Below are 13,945 nucleotides of genomic sequence, written 5' to 3'. Positions count from 1 at the left end.
AAACCCTTTTAGAATTGAAAGAAAGTAATAAAGAAAGTATATGCATCTATTTGCTTGACTGTGTTAGAGGAGTGCATTGTGACCCTAAAAAACACTAAAACTTGTCCAAAACATATTATTTGTTATATTATTAAATTGATGTGCAATTACCCTGTGAGGTCATATTGTTCCTGGGGTTTTGGGTGCTTCAGCCCAGTGCCCTTCACAACTCAAATTTATTTCATTGTATTTTCCCCTGCAAGATATTTGAAAAGCAAGTGAAGGCGTTCCTCTGTAGTGAAAGCTCAGGTGCCCTATGAAACTCTTCATTGTAAGGAGCATCAAGGACTTCTGTGAAGCCTATGAAGACCCTATGAAGATATTATCACTACTCTGTGGAGTTCTGGGCAAAGCTCTTCTGTAAATGAGTTGGGTCCTGGTTTTACTGACATTACTCCTGCCAGTGAAGTTTTGACCCTCTTCATCTTTTAGAAGTTACTATCATCACACATTAAAAATATACATAGAAGGTGAATATATGAAAGATGCACATAAATGTAACTAAAGCAGAATTTTTGTAGAAGAGGAACTGACTACACTAAATGTTCTTAAGTCTTTGACATATAAATCATCACAATAATGCATAAAGTGTAAAGGAAGCACAATTAAATTTGAAGTGGAAAAGTTGGGTATGTGCTCAGTCATTATTTACAGTCCATTAGTTTTTATCAGTGTGACAGCAGTATCCCTCAAAAAGCATTGAATTTGCTACTTAAACATTAAAATCACAAAGAGAAAGCATTACAGGGTGGCTTTAATGATTGACCTACATTAGTCATTGATGAAATTTCTTTTGCTACTCATTGCTTTTCTAGGCATTGGCTACTGCCTTGCATTTTTCTGCAGAGCTCTGTTGGCTTTGTCATATTATTTTCTTATCCATTGCATCCCCATTCATCTCTTTTGATTACTTCCTGAATGCTATGCAAATCTTAGATTGCATTAGATAAAATAATATATCATAAACATATTGATATCACAACTTTTTAAAATCTTTCCTCTTCTCTGTATCATCTAATAGAATAGAGGCAAACCTTTGAGGTTTGTAATCACTCTCATTTATGAAGGATATTCTGTTGTGATTGCAAAAAAATTACTCCTTGCTTCCAGAGGAAATAAAACCCCACAGCCCCACTAAATACATAATTTGAAAGCTCTGAGAAAACTTAAACGCTGGCTTTTAGGAGGAAAGTGTAGTTTATACAATCAGAGCAGAATGGTATTTTACTGGTAATCCCTTGAAAATCACACAAACAATCAGCCCTTCCTCTGAGGGTGTGGATACACACAGAATTAACTTTGCTGCTGCTTTTCACACTGATGCCAGCTATTGCAGCTCTGTGCAGATGCCAAAAGCAGTCAATATACAGAATGGTAGTAAGTTTACTCTCTTTTCTGCAGTGCTATAAATCACTACCTTAGCACATATATGGCAATGGTATGCATTTATTGTGTTCTCTCATCTTGTACTGCTGTATGTCTGAGTCATTTGCTGTATCAGTAAATTAATAGACTCTTGCTTTTTATTAATAGATTCTTGGCTATTTAGAAAATGCATGTGACTATTTAGCACCTTAGCACAAGAATGGGTTCTTCTGAGGAGACCAGTGATTCTTCTAGAAAACTATCATGGCTCTGAGTGTAATATCACTAAGCTGATTCAGATGGAGATGTAAAATCATATATTCTGACAAGTTTAGAATATTTTTTCTTCAATGAAAGGTGCTTTGAGCTATTAGTATTTAATCTGTGAGATTTAATATATCACTACGTAGTTTTGAAATGGAAATCAGGCTGGTAGGCTTTTGTGGGTTCTGCCACTACTATGCTCATATCATGTTTAATTTATAAGGTACTGCTCACCCATTTTAGATATCTTCCATTTAAGAAGTAGCTGGACAATGAGACAGTGCTATTCTTTCTCAGAAGTCTTTACAGAGTGCTGATAAATTTGCAGTCCTCTCAAGTATATCTTACTGAAGCTTTATAAAAGAAGATTGTTGCATGGGGAGGAGATCATTAGCTCCTATGGAGCACATTAAGTAAATCACACATCATGCTAAAGAGTTAGCACATTCCGGTCAAATCATCTCTGTCTTTTAAAATAAGATTTATCATCACTGAGTTATTAAAGTTTTATCTATTATCCTGAATAGTCTTTTATTGATTCAGACAATCCTTTGTACCTTCCCAGCATGAGATTATGATAAAAGGTTGAGTCCTACAGATTTCTAAAATATCCTTGAAATGGAAATGGAAAAGGGCCTAGGTTGCATTTCAAAAATGAGTACATATCACTTTTCACAGAAAAATGAATTCACTTTGTATTCATTAGATGATATGTGAAATATCTTCAATTCAATGAACGAGAGATTTCTAGTTCCTACAAAGATACAAATTTAATCTTACATGGTTTTTTTAATTCCTTTTTTTCACATATCAAAATTGTGGTTTTGTTAAGACAGTGAACTGAAATAGAAGAGAAAAGCAGCCATAAGAGAGCTCTCAAACAGCATGGTAACTTACACAGTTTTGCAATTGTTTTAGCACTCTCAGAAGCAATGAAAGGTTTATTTGGCCAGTCAATGTAACATAAACCCATAGATGTAACCTTTCCCTTTTATACCAGTTTATACCTTTAGGACATGACCTAATGAAACTTCCCCATGGAATGGGGAAGCACTTATGGTTTTACTTGCTTTTCTATGGTTTTACTTGCTTTTTGTGTTCAAGAAAGATTATCTAAATTTCTCTTCTATCTTTACATGTATTAAAATTATTATTTCAATTACAGAAGTGCCAATGAACTCAGCCATGAGTTAGACTTTTTTTTAGATACCTCACAAGTATATAAGAGACCTTTACCTTAAAAATCTGACTGGGAAGAAGAATGATGTATGCTACAGCCAGATAGTGGGGAAAAAAAAGCCAACCAAGACAGGGGAAAATGAAGCATTGTCTATAAACAAAAATCAAAGACTGAAGGCACATTTTCACTCAAGTGTGAAATGACTGCCTCATAGAAAAAACAAAAATGACGTTTTGGGAGGGACAAAAACTACGGAATGTTCAAAGATATGTTGTTTTTGGCTAGGATAGAGTTAATTTTCTTCATGATACCTGTTATGGGGCTATGATTTGATAGTTGAAAACAGTGTTGATAATACAGGGATGTTTTTCCTAGTGCTGAGCAGGAGGGGACACAGCTGGGAGAGCTGACCCCAGCTGACCACAGAGATGTTCCATATGGCATCATGTTCAGCATATAGAGCTGTGGGAAGAAGGAGGAAATGGGAGAACATTCAGAGTGATGGCATTTGTCTTTCCAAATCACCATTCTTCCTGATTGAACCCTATTTTCCTGGAGATGGCCAAGCACCCTCCTGCCAATAGGAAGTGGGAAATTAATTAGTTGTTTTATCCTGTTGGTGTGTAAAGACTTTGCTTTAAACTGTTTTTTTATATACGCATGAGTTTTCCACTTTTAGCCTTTTCGTTCTCTAGCCCATCTCCAGGATGGGTAAGTGAGTAAGTGGTTCTATGTGGTTTACTTGTCAGCCAGGATTAAATCACAACAAAAAGGTAGAACTGAAGCCAAAGCATTTCTGTTACTCAAACATCAAACTGGAGCCGCTGTTTTTTTCTAAAAGACAAACAGAAAGTTTGTCAAAAAAAAAAAAAAAAAAAAAAAAAAAAAAAAAAAAAAAAGAAAATTCAGGGAGTATAACTTTTGCAGCAGAAATGTGGCCTAAATTCAATGAGTGCCCTCCAGGATATTTTTATACTGAAACTGAAATATGGCTGAGAATTCAGCCCATATTTCCTTATAAAAAGATATGGAAACATTTTTCTGCCCCTGAAGTTCCTTGGGCTTCTTTCCCAAAGTGCTCCCTGTGCATGCTGTTAGTGGGAGAAGTAGAGGCCTCCCAAGCCCTGGGACCTCATTCATCAACTCCTGTTATCAGACCGAAATGAATAGTGAATATAAATGATACTTACATCATGTCTCTGAACTTATTAGCAGCACTTTATAAGCTTTTCCTTGTTTCTTCATTCTGTACTTGCTGTAGAATAATTCTTGCTTTAGCAAAAGGAATGAGTGTCCAGTGAAACGGGAACCATTTCTTTTGGAAAGTATCAATCCTGTGTTTCTTGTATTGCTCCCTTCTCAGCTGGCAGCCATAATCTTCCCTTGACTTTTTTCTCCAACATAGTACTTGCTCAAGACCTTGTGCTGAAACAATGACTGAAAATAAACCTCTCACCTTAATAATACGCTTTTACTCAGTTAGTGCAACAGTTTGAGGACATTATCTACACAGTGTGCTGATTTCATTTTTGAGACTAAGTGTTCTGCTACTGTCTGACAAATTGCAAACTTTATTTTTACTGCAAAGACAATCATTGCTTTCCTGCAGTAGTTTAGCCTGAACCTTAACTAAAATTCATAAAGGGTTCTGATCCAGGGCTAACAGAAGTATTACAGGCTTAAAATGTATCACTTAAACATAATTGCTCTGACAATAAGTTAAATCCCACAGAGGAGAATTGTTTTGTCACCTTGGCAATAAAGTCATTTGGAAAGGATAAGAGAACAGCTTGTAGGGCTGATCAGGGATTCACCAGGCAGAGCAGCTAGAAAGTTGTAAAAACTGAAAGCAAGTAAATTGTTTGATCTGCTTTAGTCTTTTGCAGCAGCTAAGGAGGAAAGAAAGCTATTTGTCCCAGGGGCAAAATAAAGCAGAGGAGGGCAGAGCATAAGCAGGTTCTAAAGGGGTTCCAGAGAAGCGCTGAGCCAGAATAAAATACCTAATGTTTTGAAAAAATGTCAAAAACTATTTTTCTTTAATTCCTTTATAATTCATTTTGCTTTATTCTTTAACTAAAAGTAATAATATACTTAAAAAAATTGGCTCTATTCTCCTGCTGGCAACAGGTTTGGAGAAGTATTTTCGGAAACTCCTATGGCTATCTGGTTTTTTTAGCCTACTAAGAAGAAAAGTCATGGCTTTATGTTTTGCATTCACCAAATTGTTGGAAAAGTATCTTTTCTCTCTTGATAACTTCAAAGGCAACAGGACCAGATTTTCACATTAAAGGTGAGGAAGGACTGACAAGGTCTTCTGACATGCCTGCACTCAGCCTGGCTCTTGAAAGGTCTGAACTGTTGCTAGGCAGCTACAAAGCCAACGCAAGCAAAATCACATCAGTGGTAATACATCCATTCATTTAAATGAATTTAAGGAAGAGTTTTCATTGCAACTTTTCCTGGCTGTGATCCCTCCCATCAATTAAATGATGAGGACTATTTTGTGATTGTCATCAAAGTGCTTTTTCTTTAAAAGTAATGGTATTTGGTGGAAAAAGAACAGTAATCTGAAAGTTAATGTGTATATCCTTCCTTGACTGCTGCTCATTTTAAATATATATATATATTTTTTATTTGGCAAGGTGCTTCCACTTCAGGCATTCTGGAAAACTGACTTCCAAAGTGCTATTAAAGGTATTACCTTCAGGCGCAAAAATTAGAAAAAGGATTTTCAAGGTATGGTGGAATACCAGAACAAAAAAATATATTTGAACTTTGGCAAAAATCTTTAAATTAAAAAGAAACAATTTTTAAGTGTGTCCCAGACACAACAAAAGAAAAGGCCAAGGGGAAAGGGACAAAATATATAGCATAATTTATAATATTCTTTCTATGCTCCAAATAAAGCATCTTTTTTTTTCACCTTGGGTCCCACCTATATTGTGCTGTTTTTTTATATTTCTCTCCAGAAAATATAAAAAACTACACTAAATATAGATTTTGTTGCTGTGGAGGCATTTTAATTTTTCTCTAAAAAAAAAGTTGTAATTTTTCTTCTTCTTTCTAACATCATGTGCTCATTCATCTGCCATTCATAAGTATTAGATGATAATACAAATGTCTTGCATCATTTGAATCAAGTGTTTCCAAACCTGAATGAGTAAAAAAGCATCTTCTCCTTTCCTTCTTCTATTTTTCACATTTTTATGCAAATCCAAACCGATTTCCCATTGCTGAAACATGACTCTAAAATATGATATATTAATAACTAGCACTGAGTCAACAGCAACTCTATTTCATCCATGCTGACACTGATTTCCCCAGCTAATACCATAAAATCCTGTCTGGGGGAAGAGAGAGCCAGAACTCTACATTTCTGATGCTTTTTGGACTGGGTATGTGTTCATGTCTTCAGCTGATTTAAATAAAAAAAAAACAACAATCAAGACATAAAATGGACAAAATTCTTTACTGTGAGGATGGCAAGGCCCTGGAAAAGGTTACCCAGAGAAGTAGTAAAAATTTCTGCAATAGAGTACTGGAAGCTCATCTTGAAAGACATAAGATAAATATCCCACATTACTTCTGGTTTGAATCATTTGACTTATTTTAGACATCACAATTTGAAGATAAAAGCTTCAGATATGACTTCACATCTACTTTAAGAGGAGCCTAGGGCACACAGCTCCTTGTATACAGCCATGATATCTACAGTATATATATGAGGCATGACCAACACTTGAGTTATTACAGTCTGAGGTAGGAGTCTCTACCTTCAAGAGATAGTAGAATTACATGGGTCACAGATAAAGCACTGTGGTACACTCAATTTATATTGTTATTTTTCTGATCTTCACATTTTATTTGCTTTTTCCCCTTTATTTTTTCCCCCATGTTTTTATTCCTTTATGAAGCTCTTGTTTTATGTTCTGTTTGGCTTTTTTTTTTTTCGCAATTTTTTTTCTTATAATTAGAAATACCTTAGAACACCTTGGAAATACCCTTGTCCTGTTAATAAATATATATATGCAAAACCACGAATACAAATGACACACAAACCTTAAAATCCTATTTGGTATTCTCAATGTTGTCCTTTCATCTCAATTACAGAGTGATTCGTTCATCTTAACAGGCAGATAGGATTTTTCAAAAACAAATTCGGTAGCACATTGTCTGTATTGGTGTGTTTAACTTGAGTTATTTGCTTTCATTCATAGCAACTACAGAACTGAATTTTAACTCATGCCAGAAATCTAGACTTGGTATACAAATTTTGTAATGCCCTGAGCAATATCTTGAAGAACCATGGCACTATGTACGAGGTATTGTGCAAAGGACACCAGGGGGAGAGCAAAGAATTATGAACCGTGAACTATAGGATCAAATATCTGTCTTTGTCACGCCTCTTCAATTAGTTGATTAACTAAATCACTCACAAGAGCTTGGATGCTGAAGCATGTTTTATTCCTATAGGCAAGTTGGCTGTTGGAAATCCTCTTTCCATTCTACAGTAATTACTTTATAAAACTTGTTTATCTGACTTTTTTTTTAATTAATGCTTTTAAGTATATTTTATATTCTCTAAAAGTACTGGTTACTGTTTAGGGATAATATCTCAATTTTTCTCAATCTCAACATACAGAATTTCAGTACAGAATCCTGGACCTGTGTGAATAGCAGGAGTTGGATGTTAGCTTATTTATGTATTAAAGAATTTCAATAGGTTGGCCAATACACAAAATGTAACCTACCTCATAATCATTTGCCCTGGTGGAGGTTTATCCAGCCAATGGAATAATAGCCTGAACTTGGTGATTAAAAAAAACCCAAAACAACAAAGCACAAAAATAACAAAAAACTAACCAACCAAAAAAAAAAAGTCACTTGATTCATGAGAGGGCTAAAACTACAGGGATGAAATTACACTCACTTCTGCAGATAAAGGATAAAGTAAACCAGTGCTTTCTTTTATGGAGGCAAGTGTGCTAGGAAATAATCTTGCCTAAAATTAACAATTTAATATTTAGTGAGGTGCCCTTAAGCTCTACTATGAAAGACCTTCTCTTTCAATAGAACAAATCTTTATTATTTTCTTACTAAGGCTTAGAAGTTTCAATTTTTTTGTACCTAAGAGACGCACCTGAGCGCTTATTGAAGAAAGTTTTTGATTTTCCTTATAACAAAGAGATGAAAATAGTATTTTCTTTGTTAATCAGTGTTTTGCCACATTTTCCTTTCACTAAATTTTACTGTACTTATACAAGTAATGTAACAATTGTTGTGTTGGATTCATCTAGCCTTTAATCCTGCATCTGACAATGATTTTTTGATATTTAAGAGAGAGCACACGAGTAAGGCAATTTTATATATTCTGGCAGTCTTTTTTTTCAGAGAATTCCTCAACTAGATATTATGCCCATCGCAATCCTTCAGACATATTCTAGCCTATTCATACTTTGAAATCTCACATTAACTTTCAGAATCCACAAATTTTGCAGGAAAACTTCTATAATTTAACTTTATTTCATATCTTTCAGGTAAGAGGCATGAAATTTTGGATTTAAAGCTCCTGTCTGAAATTTCAGCAGTGTGCCCCCCAATCTTTATACTATGAAAATTCAGTAAATAGCTTCTTCTTCACTTTTGCTCTATATCATTGATGAAAACATTTATCTTCAAGGTATTTAAACCACACTACCATTTCTTTGTACAGAAACTATTCAAGCCTTTTGATTTTACTTACTGCTCTTTTTGACACTTTTAAAAATATATTCTACCTTCCTTGAGGCAAGGCAGCATCAGGAATGCAGATCTTATTAAAGAAACAAGGGCATACTGGATTAATACATGGACATAATGCTGTTTTGTTCTCTATTTCATATTCTATTAACCCTTTTGCCAATCTTAAGCATTAAGACGCTATTTCATCAGAAAATCCTTAGTATGCTCAAGTGGAGTTACTAATTTAATACCCATGTGTCTTTGTAATTATTTAATACATTCAAGACATAATTATGGGAGTATCATGGACACTATGATTAACTCTCACAGACCTTTGGACATTTGCCTTTGGCAGGGTTCTATTTGCAGAGAAGGCAGAACATTTGGAGCAGACAGAGTGATAGTGTGCCTTATGGTTTTCCTCATGCCAACCCCTGCTGTGAGTCATGCACTTGTGGTGGAGATTTCATGGAGGTTTCTCCTGAGCCCCCAGGAGGATTTAAGCTGAGTGTGCCTTGACTTAGCACAAAATGGAGAATATTAATAGGCTGACTACATAAGCCTGATAACATCATATTACTGCAGTGTGTTGCACAGTCTACAAACTGCTCTTCCCAGGTGGGTAGCAGAAAGAGTACCTGCTTTTCATTACACAGGCTGGTACTGTTGTCAACAATGGGGTTGGCACTGGTAAAGGAAGGGAAAAGGGTAATTCCATCTGGCTAAATGTAGCACATGGATGTAGAAGAGATGTGCATTTTACTTGTTTGCTCAAAATTACTTTTATACTGCACTGAAAAAAAAATAAATGAGAAAGCCTCAGGGAAAAAAAAAGAGGTACTACACTATCCTTTAGAAAATATTTGAGTGGGTTAAGTCAGGGAATATCTGAGAGCTGGGACACTGCATCTTATATAGAGAATCAACAGAACTCAGTTCCTTAAATGGGAACTCCCTTAGATGTAAGGCATTCCACCCATCTGCCATTCCTCATTCTGAAAGAGTTTGGATTACCTGTGTGAGGAGTTCCTGCATCCTGTGTGCCATTGCTATAAAAACATTTCAGATGGCTTGGTACATCAGAGATATATCCAATGGCATTGGGCACCTATGTTTAGGCAGCTAACATGAATCCAGAGGGATTTCAGTTTAGTATTTTAGATAGCTAAATTTAGGTAACTACCTGTGAAGATGTTATCTAGACCTCAGGTGTAACAGATCCCTAGGACACTGGCCCAGGTAAGTGTGCAGATACATCCTGTGGCCATGTGTGCTTCCAGTAGGATTCAGGGACATTCTGAACTTTACTGCAGTGCATGAACAAAACCTTTAATCCCAGGAGAAATATAGGGAATATAAATTTACTCAATACTAAATGTTTAAGAGATGTTGAATCATCAGCATCCCAACCTTCTGTCTTGGAGTTTTCCCACTCTTTGTAGACCATTAGTGGTGAAAGTGATTAAACAGGATTTGTACATTTTTGACAGATTTTTTGGTAATCAACCAAACATCTGCTAGATGATGAGAGCAGGTGCCTATTTTCTTACCTCTGCTGATAGGAAAGAATATTTATGATAAGAAAAATTTGAGGTTGTTACAAATGAACTGTCCTTTCTAGGTGTGTTTTTCAGGAATGGTCAATGATTCTTGAAGCTCATTGTCTGCTGGGATGTTTGATTTATTTCTGGGCTATTATATTACTGTCTTCTGAAGTAGGAAGGTAGCTGGGTGAGTGACTTTTTTATTCTTGCTTGCTTTCACACTTCAATCAAACTTTGCAAAGTCTAAGAAACCAGCATGTAACTTTCAATCATGCTTTGAGTAGTCCATGGTGTATGGCTGGTAAAAGGAAATATTGATGCAGTGTTGTTTGGTGAGTTTTTTCCTTTGCTGGGACTGTGAAAATATTTGTCTTTATTAGACTTAATTTTAAAGCTGGACACAGATCTTGCATGAGAGGTTATTTCTACTACTTATATTCTTGAAGTAACACTGATGATTGTTTTAGGAAAAAGAGACAACAGTTCAGACATGGAACTTTTGATGCTTTATTTTTTTTTTTTTTCATTTCAGTCATCACATTTAAGATACTCTTATGATACTGTTTAATACTCATATTCTTAAAATCGTGTGTCATATATATCTATGTAGTAAGGATCAAACAGCTGATGCAATTGAACTTGGTTAGGTTTAAGTAAATATTCTAGATCTTTTGAATTTATTAAGATGAGACAAACATCAGCCACATCAAAGGTATTAATAATCAATATAAATTTTTATAGTATGGATCAAAATCATATTAATTTTATGTGTTTACACAGCCACATTAGAGTTTTTGGAGAGTTTAATTTTTACTTTTCCCTCAAACAATGCCAGCCTTCTTCTGTTCAGTGAGCAGCAGGCTCAAATCTAAGTAAGAAGAATGGAATTACAGATATATCCATCACCACATAAGCTTGTTTTAAATCTGAAATTTTATTGAATTGCTATGATGGTTTTTGATAGTTTTCTGAATATTATTCATATTTATAGAGCAGTACCTGACAGGAAAAGACTGAATAGCATTTCTTGAAATATTCTTCTGAGAAGACACCCAACTGAGCAGAGAATTGTTATTTTCTTTTTTTTTCCCTGTTGGATTTCATTAACACACAACGGATTAAATTTAAGCAGGGGATTTATTTTCACTTAGTTGGGGATTATTTGCTAAAAGATTCTGAGGGCATTCAAGTTTTGAATGTACATAGCCTATATAGCAGCAAATAGTCTAACAGCTCATTTAGTTTCAGATCCACCTACATACCTAATATTGCTTTTTTGCTTGTGTGTGCAGTTAGATTTCTTATAAATCCTCATACATTCTTTTGTACTAAGGAGCAAATTGTTTTTTGAAGACAGCATCTTTGAATTTTGATTCTTACAAATGTTAGTTCTGAGTGAAGGGATACATGAAAAAGGAATGTATGGAAAAAACACTGCAGAGAAGATAGTTCCCAATGAACACAGAATAAATAAAGTGTGAAACTTTCTTGAAGAATATGCTAGTTTGCATTTGATAGTTCCCTAAATCAAATATATGTATATATATAGCAAATTCTAATTAACACTTCTACAGTTCAGCCTTTCTCTTCTGAAGCATGCAAAAAATACAATTTTACACAATTTTCAGTGATTTTATAATTTTTTAATTGGCTGAGTATATTTTTTGTGTTTTTTTCCCTTGACAAATTTGACTATCAGTTCTCATTTTCCTTACTGCTGTCACTCTACAAATAAATAATAGAATGCCATGAAGATAGAAACTTTGATAGTTTCCTCAGTTTAACTTGAAAGATAGTTCTTTTTTTTTTTTTCTTTGGTCTCTGTGAAATTTTGTATATTTTGTAGTTTTCAAACCTGAAATGTTTAATACTTTTGAGTTCTGTGGTGGAGTGACCTTAGCTGGCTTCCAGAACCCAGCTGTTCTCTCTCTCTGCCTCCTCAACAAGGCAGGGGCAAAAATAAGATGAAAAGCTCATGAATCAATCTAAAGACATGGACATCACCCACACAAAATACATTAATGGGTTCATCCATTCAAGACAAACAGACTTGATCCAGGAAAAATTAACTTATTTTATTAATTGTTAATGAATAAATTGATTGATAATTAAAATATATTTGAAAGCTACATGTGCAAACATTCAACTGAAACCATTTAAATAAATAAGCAATGGAGGCAAATAACTGCAGATGTCAATTAAGCAGTGCTATTTGAAGGTTTCATTCTATCAGCTCAAAAGGAGGATATTTTGAAATGTGTTTTTAATGATGCTTAAGTGGCAAATAAAATAACAATTTAGAGACTGCATAAAGCTTTTAAGCATAAAATATAGCATTTGATTTTCCCTGAAAGCATCCGCTATATGTAAAGACTCTGTATAGGCAAAATTAAAAATAAGTAGCCTATAACTTTAAAGAGCAACCAGTGTTGCCTTTTTGTCTGTATTCTCCTCTTGTACTGTTGGAAACATGTTTTGAGATGTAAAATTCCTGTGGCTATCTTTATTTCTAGCCTACTAGTTTTGCATTCATCACATTGTTGGAAAAGCATCTATTCTCTCTTAATAACTTCAAAGGCAACAGGACCAGATTTTCACATTAAAGGTGAGGAAGGACTGACAAGGTCTTCTGACATGCCTGCACTTATCCTGGCTCTTGAAAGGTCTGGACTGGTGAGAGGCAGCTACAAAGCCAACCCAAGCCAAAACACATCAATGCAAATACATCCATTCATTTAAATGAATTTAAGGAAGAGTTTTCATTGCAACTTTTCCTGGCTGTGATCTCTCCCATCTGTTAAATGATGAGGACAATTTTGTGATTGTCAACAAAGTGCTTTTTCTTTAAAAGGAATTGCATCTGGTGGAAAAACTACAGTAGGCCGAAGTTTAATATGTATTTCCTTCTTCCTTGACTGCTGCTTATTTAATAAACATATTGAACAAAACCTTACAGTAGTATTCCTAAACCAGTGAATAGAAAGAAGCAGAATCATACACAATCTCCTCTGAACTTTAAGTTATATTTATCAAACTAAAATATAACTTTGAGACATATATCAGGCTTTTTTAATGTGCTCTCTGATAAGTTACACTACGTTTTGGAAGTAGTTGGGTTTTTTTTTATTTTTATTATCCAGTAGTTGTTTGGTTTTTTATTTTTGTTATCTAGTTACTGATTTAGGTTCATAACTTATCCAATATCCTAAATTAGATTTTGAAAATGTAGAAGCTATGGATACATTAAACTTTAAGGATTTACACTTTTCACCTGAAGAAAGAGTCACATGTCCAGTCTGGATAATTCCTCACTTTGCAGTGCTCAAAATTGAGTTATTCTAAGGGGTTAAGAATGAAGAGTCTCAACAATAATTTAAGCATGTCATGTAGAGCATCTGGGATATGGGAATTTCATTTATTTAATTACAGCTATCACTAGGTAAATCAATTTATAGAAGATACATGAGCCTGGAAGACTGAGATAAGTTTTTGTGTTTAACCTTTGCTGTCTGAAAAGTTGATGTCTTGGGTAGAAGGCTAGCTGAATACTAATTGTTCCATGGTGTCATGCAAAGCAGGCTGGTTGATATTTTGGCTTTGATTTTGATGTAATAGCTATCTTATGAGACTGGCAACGCACTTATTCTCAGTTGCATCCGTTCATTCTGGAGGACATACATGAATAGTTCTTATCCCCAGATGTTCACTGCTGTTTTCAGCAGAGATTCCAAACTTTAAAAACTGGTGTCTTGCCAGAAATTCAAAATTCTGGACACTATTTGCATATGGTCACACAGATGGCTGGCACCTTAATTATTAATTTAGAAGGTTA

This window comes from Lonchura striata, chromosome 1, assembly GCF_050655825.1.
Source record: "Lonchura striata isolate lonStrDom1 chromosome 1, ASM5065582v1, whole genome shotgun sequence".
In the NCBI taxonomy this organism is placed as follows: domain Eukaryota; kingdom Metazoa; phylum Chordata; class Aves; order Passeriformes; family Estrildidae; genus Lonchura; species Lonchura striata.
The sequence above is the reverse complement of the archived record's forward strand: the minus strand, read 5'-3'. Positions refer to the sequence as shown.